The sequence below is a fragment of the Corvus moneduloides genome, chromosome 5 (genome assembly GCF_009650955.1).
Source record: "Corvus moneduloides isolate bCorMon1 chromosome 5, bCorMon1.pri, whole genome shotgun sequence".
Lineage (NCBI taxonomy): Eukaryota > Metazoa > Chordata > Aves > Passeriformes > Corvidae > Corvus > Corvus moneduloides.
Genome location: NC_045480.1, coordinates 64,416,323 through 64,428,805, shown reverse-complemented (window position 1 = coordinate 64,428,805; position 12,483 = coordinate 64,416,323). Strand labels below are relative to the sequence as shown.

The window sequence follows — 12,483 nt, the reverse complement described above, 5'->3', positions numbered from 1 at the left end:
CACCTTCTAAGAGATATTTATATTTTCATTTTTGCGGCATTTAATGAATGTCCAAGACATAGATAACAAGAAAAAACTGAAAGCTTTTAATTTTTCTCACCGTTGTTTAATTGTTTGAGATTTTAAATTGAGAAAGAAAAAAATGCCATTTACTTCTAGATTCTGTATGGTTAAAGCAAAATTTTGCCATAGAAATATAGCAAGCAAGAATAATTGCTTAGGTTGATATAACAGTGTTTGTAGAAAGCAGGTGGGGTCAATCAAGATATTTAGACCTTTTTAACATGCATTAATAAGGAATGGACTAAGGATGCTCTCCCTACATGCAGTTTTACCAGCTCACAATTTCTCTCTGAACCAGTTAGTTTTAGTGTTAGATAGCTTTGATGCCTTGTTTCCTTATGCTTATGCTCAGAGTAGAGCTGAGATGTAGAGAAGGCCTTCTGATGAGAACAAATACCAGAGACTATGCCTTGCATGAAAAAAATATTCACAATAGAATTCCTGTTTATAGCTGAAATCCATGCATTGTTTTCGATTCCTTTATTCATTTGTCACACAAGACTGCTGCATACATTGGTGTGCCCAATGCAAGATAAATTTTGATTTTATCATCAGTATTGTGCAGTTTACAGTGAAGAATACAAGCAGCAAGTTTGCCTAAAATATCTCCTTAAGAGAAAAAATTACAGTCACTGTATAGCATCAGAACATGGCAATTTTGTTATGCACTGTCACAAACAATTTAGGTAGCACTATTCTCTCCAGGATTCTTATAAATAGTGTAAAAAAGAGTCTCAAATGCCTGTGCTTCATTAGCAGAGAGAGTTCCTACAATGCTATAGAATTTTGAAGAGAGATGTGTCTTTAAATATCCCTCCCTTCTTGCTCAATAAATTGAGATACAGAGGTTAGCATTTACTATGTATTAAAAGCAGTTCATTAAACAATCCAGAGTAGCAGCTTGGAGTTTAGTTGGTAGCTATTAGCAATACTGTCTGTGAAACAGCTGCTTGATTTAATTGGCAAACACTAGTTCCCTTCATTTACAGGCAGAATTGGAACCTCTCTGCTTTCCAATAAGCTAAAGGCTGTACCCATTCTAAAACAGACACTATTTAACCTGCCTTATAATTAATGCAGAAAAATTCCACCTTACAGTCAGCTCAACCTCTTTGCATTAAAAAAATTATTGGCTGACAATCTTGGCTAACAGAAATCACTTTGAAAGGCACTTTTTTCCTGTGCCTCAAATTTCTCCTGTAAAAAACCACAAAACGTTGAGTCAAACATTGAAGATGGTAGGCTATATGGAGTTAATCAATCATGAATTATTAGGTAACAGGGATGTGCATGGTGACTGATGCAATTCTTCTGAAGGGTGAGACACATAGCCCAAATTTCTTTGTGAGTTTACTAATGGTCTTTCTTCCATCCTGCCCTTAGCTGTTTGTATAACTCATTGCTTTCCTCATGAGAAAAGTGTTTTCTCTCTGCCCTTGCAGACAATGCTGTCATCATGGCCACTGTGTAAAATTTAATCTCTGAAGGAAAGAAATTCTATATAAAACTTGAGCTAAAATACATAAACTTCTAAATTATATTGGTGACTTAAGCATATTTAAGATCGAAAAATACCTATCTACAATACTGTTAGGAATATTAACTCAATATTGTCATCAATAAATAATGATGTAGAAAATTGTAAAGAAACATTCCTTTAAAAGAGGAAAGATAGAAACACTTTTAACTATATTATTAGATTTCCATTTTTTTAACTATATAAGTAAGTACATATTGTTCTATGTACACCTCTTCTGTGACCTTGAGAAGCAAATAAAAATTAGTATGTACACACCCAACTAGCAGAAGCTGCTTGGAATAAAAACACAAGATCAGAGTGAGGTTTTAGTGCTACTTTCCCATATGGACCTATACAGACCACAATGGTGAGTAGCTTAGGGGCTTTCTGAGATGGGTGTCCCATTCATTCAAATTCAGTCTTAAAATAGACATATAAAAATTACATCAAGCATCATCTTTTGTCCATTTTGTTCACAACTGAACAGCAGAAATCTTGAAAATTCTTCAGCCAATTAACACTCAGCTAATATGCAACATACAAAAAGAAAATGTAGATGATACTTTTGTTATTACAACACTTTGGAAGTGTGGGATCACCACTACAGCCTGCAAAAATAAAAATTTTGTGCTGTCTTTGTACTTCTGTGCAAGGAGGCGATTGTACTGGATCTTCGCTAGGGCAAGAAACAGTACAGAATAATTCTCACTATTATGAAAACTTCCTCACATACACCTACTGGAAATCTGAAGTTTAACCCCAAGTTTAGCCCCTACAACTTTTCACATTTTAAATATCCTTCTTGAATTACATTTACTTTCACATATTTAGTGTTCCAAGCTTTTGACCATTTCTGGGGTCAATGTTTTTTACCTGCTCCCATTGATAACAGCCTCCAGCTGGGTGGTTATCAGCACAGCCTGGCATGATGGGAACAGAATGGAAATTTGATTTTAAAAGTGAAAATGGAATGCAATATTTTATTTTGAACAGAACTTACCATGTAATTGTATAAGCAAATTTCATCTGTGGCTTCTGTTAACTTCTATGCAGTTCTCAGTCTTCCATGTGACAGGAGAGACAGCTAAATCTCCCTGCAGAGCTGACTACAATCAGAATATGTCAAAAAGACAACCAGGGATCATTTAAACATTGCATTTTCTTTTAAACAGCATTACAGTCAAATGTACAAAGAGGCATCTGTCTTTCACTCCTTTCAAGATCTCTAGAGGCCTCAGACTCACACTTTTCGATAGCACTGACTCCCTGAGGGCTATTACATACTTCAAAATCTACAAAGCAAGACATAGGTCAGGAAAACAATAATTATTTTAACAAAAAATGTTGTCTTTCCTCCCTCCAACATTTTAGACTACTTCAGTGAAGGGCTAGATCTAAAAATATTTTGTTGACATCCTAATTATTGCAATTAGATTCAATTTTCTTTTAATGTTATCCTGTCAAGCCATGTCTCTTCCTTTAGGAGTTTCAGGCTATTGCCTATTCATGCAGACATTTATTATGCTCCTGAGTAAGTAACAGACTATTTTCAGAGAAAATTCTGATATTGATTACAAACATTTATTCAATAGATTCTAAATCAAGGTAACAATTTGTTTAAAAAAGAACTTAAAACCAGCTTCCAATGTCACTGTGCTGATGGACTACACAGCAATTGCACCTTGCAATGAGCACATTCAGTTCTAGCTGAAAGCCTGCAGGGATCCATGAAAAATTACCAGGGCTTTCATTGAAACTATAATTCTACTGGACAGCCGGGTCAGATAACGTGCTTCAAAAGCAGAATTAAAAAGTGGGAAAATAATTCAAATGCACGTAGAAAGGCATAAAATATAAACTTTTTCTCTTTTTAATACATGTAGGTTTAGCAAGCATTATGAAGAATGTAAGAATTATAGAATTTTTTTGAAAATATTAAAAAATATTCCACCTTATGCCCAAATCTCTCTGACTTGTCCTATACTGATGCTCCCAACAGTGCCACAACCGTGCATGTAGGTGTGTTTTTCCTGGATTATAAACTCCTCTGAAGTCTCAGCCATCCCACCACAGTCTGCAACACTATTTATTACATATTCCATACTGATAGACGTTCATAACATTCCACTTTACTATACTACTTTTGTAAATAAAGTGGGAAGTACCTTTCTACCTTTGTCTATATATTCATATACTGACTGTCACATATACATTTTGAGTCTGGTCTTACCCCTGTCAGAGCCTTTTGATATCAGAGGCGGACTGCACACCTGGCATGCATAGTCATGGTCAGACTAAAATATTAGCGGACAGAGGAAATTCATATTAAAATTAATAACCTTACAATTAATACTGGTAAAATTAATAATCTTACATGTTAGGGAGCAGAACAGGAATTCAGGAGTTCATAAGACTCACAGAGCTTAGACTACCCAGAGCTGGAACAAAAGGAAGAGGTGAGTGAATACACAGAAAATCTGGAATATATACTACTGTTATTAGACAGTTATTAGACAGCAATTTCCTATCAGCAAATAATATGCAGAAACCCTTAGGGAAATACCTGCCATATCTTCCTTTTGTGACTGATTTTCATGAAAAGCAACAATTTGCAAATTCCACTGCTTATAAATCCATTAGCTGAATAGAAATGGTCTGAGTTGTTGACTTTACAACTCTGAATGGGCCTCTGTGCTGTCGTCCCAAACAGCCAGTCTGAGATTCTTTCAATTTCCTTTTTAACTAACATAAAAAGTTACAAGTAAAAATTCTGTTAAAACATCATTAATCTGCAGTCAAGGACTGAAAAATGAAGAAATGCAAGAATTAACACTGACTTTGCATTTTTAATTCCCTGTGCCCCCTTGCCTCTATGCATTTTGATACACTTTTTAATCACTTAATTTCATTTTGTGTAGGATGGACAGTGCTCAAGGGATAAATTAGGGTTACATAGTGAATGAAGCTGTCATCTGTGGGACTTCTGCCTTAGCTGATACAAAAATTGTGAGGTGTAAACTGAATATATATTCAGTCATTTACCAGGAGCACAGGTTTGATAAGTTATTTAGCATTCAGACAGGCATGATGTTTGTCACTCTACTGATATGGACAACACAGCAGTGAGTAATCTCTCATTGCAATCTCTCATCTTCTTAATAAGAAAGAATGTAACAAGAATAAAATGAATGGATTAAGATGAAAGTGAAAGGATAAGATGTGGACAGATGTTAAGTAATGAAAAACAATGATCATAAGAACATTATAATATTTCTTTCCATGGAGATAATCATGGGGTTTTTTCCTGTTAAAAAATAAAAGTACAGTTTTCTAGCACTCTAGCTTTATTTTGTTCAGTATGTTAATTTCCCCATAAATGTTAGAAAGTGAGGTTTTTTGAGGGGTGTGTTTGGAGTAAAATAAGGTATTTAAAAAGCATATTTAAAAAGCATATTTAAAAAGCATATAAAAGCTTCTGAAAATAAATCTATGCCTTCATAGAGGAGAACTGAAATGACTCGGAGGATGAATTCCATGCATTATAACATGTATTCTGAAATCAGAATCAACCTTTGCAAAGGTTCACAAGAAATGTTTATCTCTGAATTTAAATATATGCTATGGGAGTACTTAAAGAAGTTCAGCATGTATGAATTTGAACCTCATTTTGCAAAACTGGCAGAAAATCTGGTGGTAAATAGGATTGTAATAGCTTCCCCTGTCAAAAGCTACCAGTGCATCATGAAGAAAGAGGCAGAACTTTCAATATGTATATAGAACACAAAATAGAAAGAACTAATATTAATTTCCCAGACTGCCAACAGAAACAATAATTAAAGCTGAAAATAATTTGTGCCATCTTATCTTTATTATTATTAAGCAACTGCAGGATCTCCCAGAGTACTCTACAACTCTTACTCTACCACAAATTGCTCCGAGAGATATGACAGGAGCCATCCCAACCACCTAATACTCTTTTACTCCACTGAGATTACATGCACAGTGTGGGATGGTAGAGCTGAAAGAGGCAAGGTGGATTTCGTGAGTAGCGTAAAAATCTAATCCAAACAGCTCCTCCAAACACAGTTACGGCAGGACTAGGTGCCTTTCTGTCCTGGGTTGCAGTGTATTCTATTACCATCCTCATGAGCTGTCGAAACGAGGTGGGGCAGTGTTTCATTGCCTCCTCCCTCTGGACTATCTCCTGTTAATGAGCCCATCAATGCCTTGCCGCAGGACTCATCATCTCATTGTGAGATGCTCCACCCAGAAGGAGGAACCAAGCATTCCATCCTGGATATAATTTGAGATTCCGAAGACCACAGACACCCTTTCCATTGGATTTCCAGAGGACAGGAGCTACATAGCCACCACTGCACCTTCTGAGGAAGAGCAGCCCCTTTCTACAGGATCACTGCTTCAACAGAACCACATCCACCACTTCAGGAGGACTGCAGCCACCATTTTATTGGACTGCTACCACCACCCCAACTAATGGGGTGTCAGGTTGTATTCTGACTCTGTCAGTTTGAACCAGGGTTTTCTGCTTTTTTTAAATTTTCCTATTGAATTATTATTCTGACCTGGTGCCTCTCACTGGTTTGTTCTCAAACTAGTATACTTTCTTAACTTCCAGCTTGTAGTATAGCCCAAATCAAAATTGAACTATACAAGAGTGAGGAACAGATGTTATTTTGGCACTAACATGACATTCAGGTAACTGAGATGTATCTAGAATAGTATAAGATGCTCTGAAATGTCTTATTTGTCCCATTAGTTACTTTCAGCAAATAGTGAGCTGCCTCTTGGGTATGTTCTTTTCCTTCACAATTTTCTCACATTGTATGTCAAAATATCTCCTAATAGTTTAAACCACTTTACTGTAAGAATAAAAGATCTAAATCATTAGCAAATTTTTATTTTTTAGAAAGCATTAGAGATCCTGCTTCTTTAAATGTTACAATATTCTGAAATTCTGCAAAAATTAGTCATCTGAGTATTGATCTTATGGTTTTTCATAATAACTATGGTAGAAAGTTCTTAGGTAAATTATACACTCCAAGCAAAGTTCTTTAGGGTCAATCATCTGAAATGCGGCCAAGACTATAATATGCAAACTTCTGTGGCAGAACTATTATTTGGCAGAGGTTGTGAGAAGAATAAAAATTATTTTGATTTTCTAGGAAGTGACAAAGGTTAATGGCATGTATTTTGTACAACATATAAGGTACTGAACTCAGTTCAAACTGGCACTAAAAGAAAAAATGTTTTGGATAAATGTTAACATTACTTTCATTATATTTAGGAAAAATACAGAAATCATTAATCTCCTTGATCAACTATCTAGCAGTGGTTTACTTTTCTCCTCAAATTACTTATACAATGTTATTATTTAGTGCATTTATTATTGTGTAGTATTTATTCTTCACTTACATCTCCTTCAAGAGTATCTTCTCCCTGATTAGTAATTAAGGGTTTTATTATCTTCATATATAGGTGGTGTTTTGGGTTTTCTCCCTCCCCACTCCCCAAGACATAGCTTAAACATGAAGGGGAAATGAATGAACTTCAGACAAAGACAGGGGAGCTGAATCTAATGTAGCTTTGGGATTTGTTTTATGGACTCTTAACTAGTACAGAGTAGATCCGTTTTGCTCCTTCAAAACAATTACTGAAATTCATGATGAAATAGAAGAATGCAGTTATTATGTCAAAGATATTGATATTTTCTGTGCCAGACAGATACGGAAAACAGGATAAAGACATAGGTAATGATGGGAAAAAACCCCACATCTGTACTGATCTGGAATGCTGGGATGGTGAATTACTGTTTAGAAACCAGCTAAACTTTGAAAGGCCTTGTTAAATCCTAATTCGAGTATGTGCAGCATATCTGCATAATGATGCAAATGGAATTTATCTATTCTGAAATAAAAACTCGGGTTTTGTTTCTTTTTTACAATGGAGACATTACAGATACCAGTATATCTTATTACTATAATGCAATTGTTTTTACTATAAAGAAAACTGTGAAGGGGGGAAGTGGGAGAAGCCCAGTTAATTTTTTTGATTTCCTGAGAAGGATTTCTACAGAGTTATATTTTCTCAGTTTGCAATGTGAGGGAAACAATAATTTTTTATAAAATAATAATTTTTAAAAATTAAAATGGATATTTTACTTAAATTTTGTATTTTTTCATCTGCCTAACAGGTGCAAAGTACTTTCAAAACAAGAGGCAATCTTCAAACACACACAAAAATAAATTATTTTCATTTCAGAACTAGGGACTTAACTAAAACAACTTTTTTTTCTTAGGGAAACAAAATAAACATATTTTATGTTTATTAAAAATGAAACACTGAGATGCAGCTTTCATTTTTGTAGCATCTGCATCTTTTCATAGAAAATTTTTCATATTTATATCTCTGCTTTGAGTATTAAGTTCTAAGCATGTCTCCAACATGTTCTGAAGTTGCTACTGCTTGAAGTTAAAATTTTGTTTATTGAATTTACATTCCTAACCACTTCACTATCAAAATTTGTTTCCAGAACCAAGTAAGAAACCTATAGAAAATGAATGACTAATTGAGGAAGAGACTTGCATCTCCCCCTAGAGAATGTGGTACCTTATCTACTACACAGAGCACACTACAACAAACTGACATTGTTGTTCCCATTTTGAAATCAATAGATATATATCAAGGACAGATGCTGGGACCTCATCCCTTCTCACATTAGCCCTCATCAAGCTGCTTATGGCTGCAAAGATGCCAGTGAGTTTCTGGAGGGTAAATTCACTGTGTGCCCATAATAGCTTCACACGCCAAGTCTGCCAATCAATACTGACATTGCACTGTGCATTTCATTTATGCTCATACATGAATGAAGATCATTAACTGAGTCTGAGAAGGAATAAGGGGACTTATTAAAATAGTGCCTCTTAAGAGCCCTTTCCCCCTAGAAAATGACATCTTTAATAACCTGCTAACAAATGGATGATTTTATCAACTGAATGTTACCCAGCTCCTTAGGATCAGTTTGAAGTTTATTAAAAGTCCTGTTTACTAAAGCCTAGATGCCATCTTCATACTTTAAAAGTTTTGAAAATTCCTACTTCTTCTATTAAAAATAGAAGCATATAAAAGTAAAAGCCTAAATTTTGCATTCCTTAAACCACAGTTAAATAATTAACTGAGAAATAACCAAGAAATTGAGTCTTGGCAAACATGAACCCAGGTCTGAGCACACTTAAATAACTGAACAGGCTTACTTAGCAAAGACTTTATGAAGCAGGAAAAGAGATGACAAACCTAATTCGTCACTGAAGGTCTTGCTGGCACTTGTGCAAAATGAAAAGAAAGCATTCCTAAAACACAGTATATCAGACACTTGCAGAAGGCTATTGCTTGGTGGTCACTTCATGGGCATAGTATGGGAAAACTGAGTTTCAGGTATTTTTTTTTTTTCTTTTGCTGATTCAGATATGTTACCATCCTGTTTGCTGCACAATAAGTAGCTTTTAATGCCACAGGCTATGAATAGCAATTGAGAGTGAGGTTTTAAAAGAAAAAATTGTGGGTTTGTATTAGTTCTATTTTTGAAGGCTGAAAAAGCAATAAAGTATAGAAAATGTGAGCATACCCAAAAAAAAAACCCAATAAAGAGATCAGTTTTCAAACTCTTTTGCCATCTGTCACCTGACAGTGATTAATTGCGTGCAGGCTGTGATTAGGAAAAATCAGTGTTTTAAAAACAATAGGTAAAGAAAAAGCAATAACACAGCATTTCAATAGCATAGGTGTACCACTGGCTATGATTTTCAGCATTCTTTCTCAGGAGCACTGAGTTAGACTACAAGCCCTTTTTCCTAGGAAATTTGTCTTTCTCCTTGTCTTCTAGAGACACACAATGTATTTTTACAATTGACTAAGGAACCAGCAGGATTCTATTGTTTGTCATAGAGCTTGTCTGCTGAGAGAAAAAAGCTCAAGTGAATCTATTTTTCTTTTTTAATGATTCAAAAGAACATGTTACAAGACCATCTGTTAGCTGCATTGGCTATCCAGTCAGCATCTATTTTCAAAACTACTTGTCTGGCAGAAAATATCACAAATACTCTCCTTGTTCATGCTGCATGTCAAAAGCAGGGATGAAGGCAGCAGATAGCTCTGCTAAAAAACATAACTGAATATTAAAAAAAATAAATTCTGAATGTTTGTGATGGACTAGATATACAGCATTCAAAAGAGATCATCCACAACCTTACTAGCCTAAATGGGAGCTTTAAGTAGTGATGAGCTCTATGGCAGGGTACATCATGCTGTGTGTTGCTCTTCTGGTGGCTGGTAAAGTCAGCTAAAGAGACTACAGATTACATTCAGAGTGTAAAAAGTCCTCTGAAAAAATAAACAGTTTCACCTAAAACAATGTGTGTTATAGTAACAATTTCTAACATAGCATCTAGAATGGGGGAAAAAAAAGACACTTTTTTCTTTTGCAGGAATGAGGACCATAACTATAGAAATCAATAGACCTTATTTGTTTTTACAACTCATTTGATTTTTACATTTTATTTGTAAGTTGTGGGACAGAAGGTTACCTAGCTGCTGTATTTTCATCAAATCATTTTGAAAAATACCTTAAAATTACTCCCCCACTCTAACACTTAAAATTAAACCCTAAAATACAGTGATAGATAATGCCTTTTACTGTATGTATATGCTGTTGTTAGAGTACAATACAGGGAGATACACTCTATATCCTACATGTTTCACTAACGGTGTATCTTTTACACATTTATTTTTCTAAAATGCTAATATTACTATTTGAACTGCAGATATATTCAGGTAAAAATATAAAATTCTTTTTGTCTACTTTATTCTCCTTCATGTATTTTCTTGATTTTAAGTAGCATCTTTTGCATTGCTTACCATGGCATCTTTCTAGGTATTTTCATATTTTTCATAAGTTCACTATTTTGCACCCTTCAGACAAGCTGCACAAATATTCAGTGACAGCTACACATGAAATATTGATGTTTTCTGTTTCTTATCTAAACTGTTTTCTGAGAAGGATACAACACAAAATTATTCTGTACAGTTGAACATGTTGCTAAAAACCACAAACCAAGCAACCCCAAACAAATACATCCAGGAATTTCTGCGTCAAAATGAAATGTTGTGAGCCTCTCTTTAGCTAAACATATTTTAAAAAGTATGTATATTCTGTTTTCCCTCCACAGTTGAAGGATTTGCCCATTTTATTTATCAATTCATCAGTGTTTCTGTTGTAACCGCTGGACTCTGTCTAGCAGGCTGCTGCTCCCTGAAAGCTCAGCAAGGGTTTCCTAGGGCCATGCGATCAGTCGCATCCCGGAGTCCATTTCTGGATCCGGCAGCCAGCAGCGTTACAACACAGTGGATGGTAAAGAAGATAGAGAAGGGTCTCTCGTGAGGGTTTGAGATGGCTTTAATCACATCTTGTCCCCGCGACAGTTCAGAGGTAGAGAGACAATGTGATCTGAGTGCGGGGTGGTTTTGTCAGGGGCCCAAGGGCGCTCCCTGGGCGGGGTACAGGAGCAAATAGGGAGAAACCGAGGGAGTGGCCAGGACTAGGGAGAGAACGGGGGGAACATCACAGAATCAAGGGGTTAACAGGCTACCACATGTTTCTGCCCTATAGCCCCGACAGCTTCAAGTGCAAGAGTGGCACACTAACTTCTGGTGGTCAAAAACCAGAATTTAAGTCTGTCTCTGTGAGTCAGAACACACTTAAACTGCACATTACTGTCTGAAGCCTCATGATACTACTTTCAACAAGGGAATTAGAGTAACCGTAGTAAGGGAGGGGGAAAAAAAAGAGAGATCAAATAAAGTTTATCAACGTTCAGTTTTTGAGATATGGATTGAATCCTGCAAATACTTCCCATACTATCAGAGAAAATGATGGGCAGCACTGGCCATTTCTAAATTGGGAGATCCAAAACCATTACCAGACATATGCCTTTTCAGTGTTCCTTGCCAGCTATACACTTACAGCTCCCAGGCTGTGGGGCCCATCAGATTAGAATAGCTCTGCTATGTACTCTTCTGCATGTCATATGTTTTGAGCTTTATTCTACCATCCATGTGTTCTTGAAATTTCTGTGTATTCAGCTGTTCTCCAAAACAGAGAAAACCTTCAGGATTTATAGGCTGTGTTACTTTAGAGAGCTTTCCTAATCTTAATATGCTTTACTCAAGGAAATCTTGAAAGGTGATGGGCTTAATCAAAAAGCACTTATGCTGCTGTGCTGGGTTTTGACTGGCATAAAGTTAATTTTCTTCATAGTAGCTAGCTGCTGGCTGTGTTTTGCAATTGTGATCCAAAGATTATTGATTGTACAGAGATGCTTTCATTATTGCTGAGGAGGGCTTACATGGAGTCAGGGACTTTCTGCCTCTCAGTCCACCCCAAAGAAGGCTGGGGGTGCACAAGTAATTGGGAGGGGAGACAGCTTGGACAGCCAACTGCAACTGGCCCATGGGATATCCCATTCCATATGGTGTGATGCTCAGCATATAAAACTGGAGAATAAGGAGGAAGAGGGGGATGTTCAGACCGATGGCCGTTTGTCTCTCTAAGTCACCACTACATGTGAAGGAGCTCTGCTTTTCTGGGATGGCTGAAACCTGCCTGCCCATGGGAAGTGGTGAATTAATTCCTTGCTTTGTTTTGCCCGCATGCTTTACCTGTTAAACTGTCTTTATCTCAACCCACAGTTTATCTCCCTTTATCTCTTAAGGTTAAGGTTTTCACATTTGTCAATAGCTACTTTATAATAACTCCCAGATGAAAGAAGCTGAATTCCTGTAATCTGTTTTCTGTAGTATAGGATATAATGACCTTGGTTCACAGCATT

At 36.1% G+C, this 12,483-nt stretch overlaps 1 long non-coding RNA gene across 2 annotated transcripts in view; it reads right to left on the bottom strand.

The window, feature by feature from the left end:
• The window catches only part of LOC116444636, a 32,487-nt gene that overhangs the window by 15,158 nt on the left and 4,846 nt on the right, over positions 1-12,483 (bottom strand). For both annotated transcript variants that reach the window (XR_004240419.1, XR_004240420.1), the window contains 2 exons: positions 3,957-4,020; positions 2,583-2,688 (listed from right to left, as the gene is read on the bottom strand). This is a non-coding gene — a long non-coding RNA (uncharacterized LOC116444636). The remainder of the gene's footprint in view (positions 1-2,582; positions 2,689-3,956; positions 4,021-12,483) is intronic.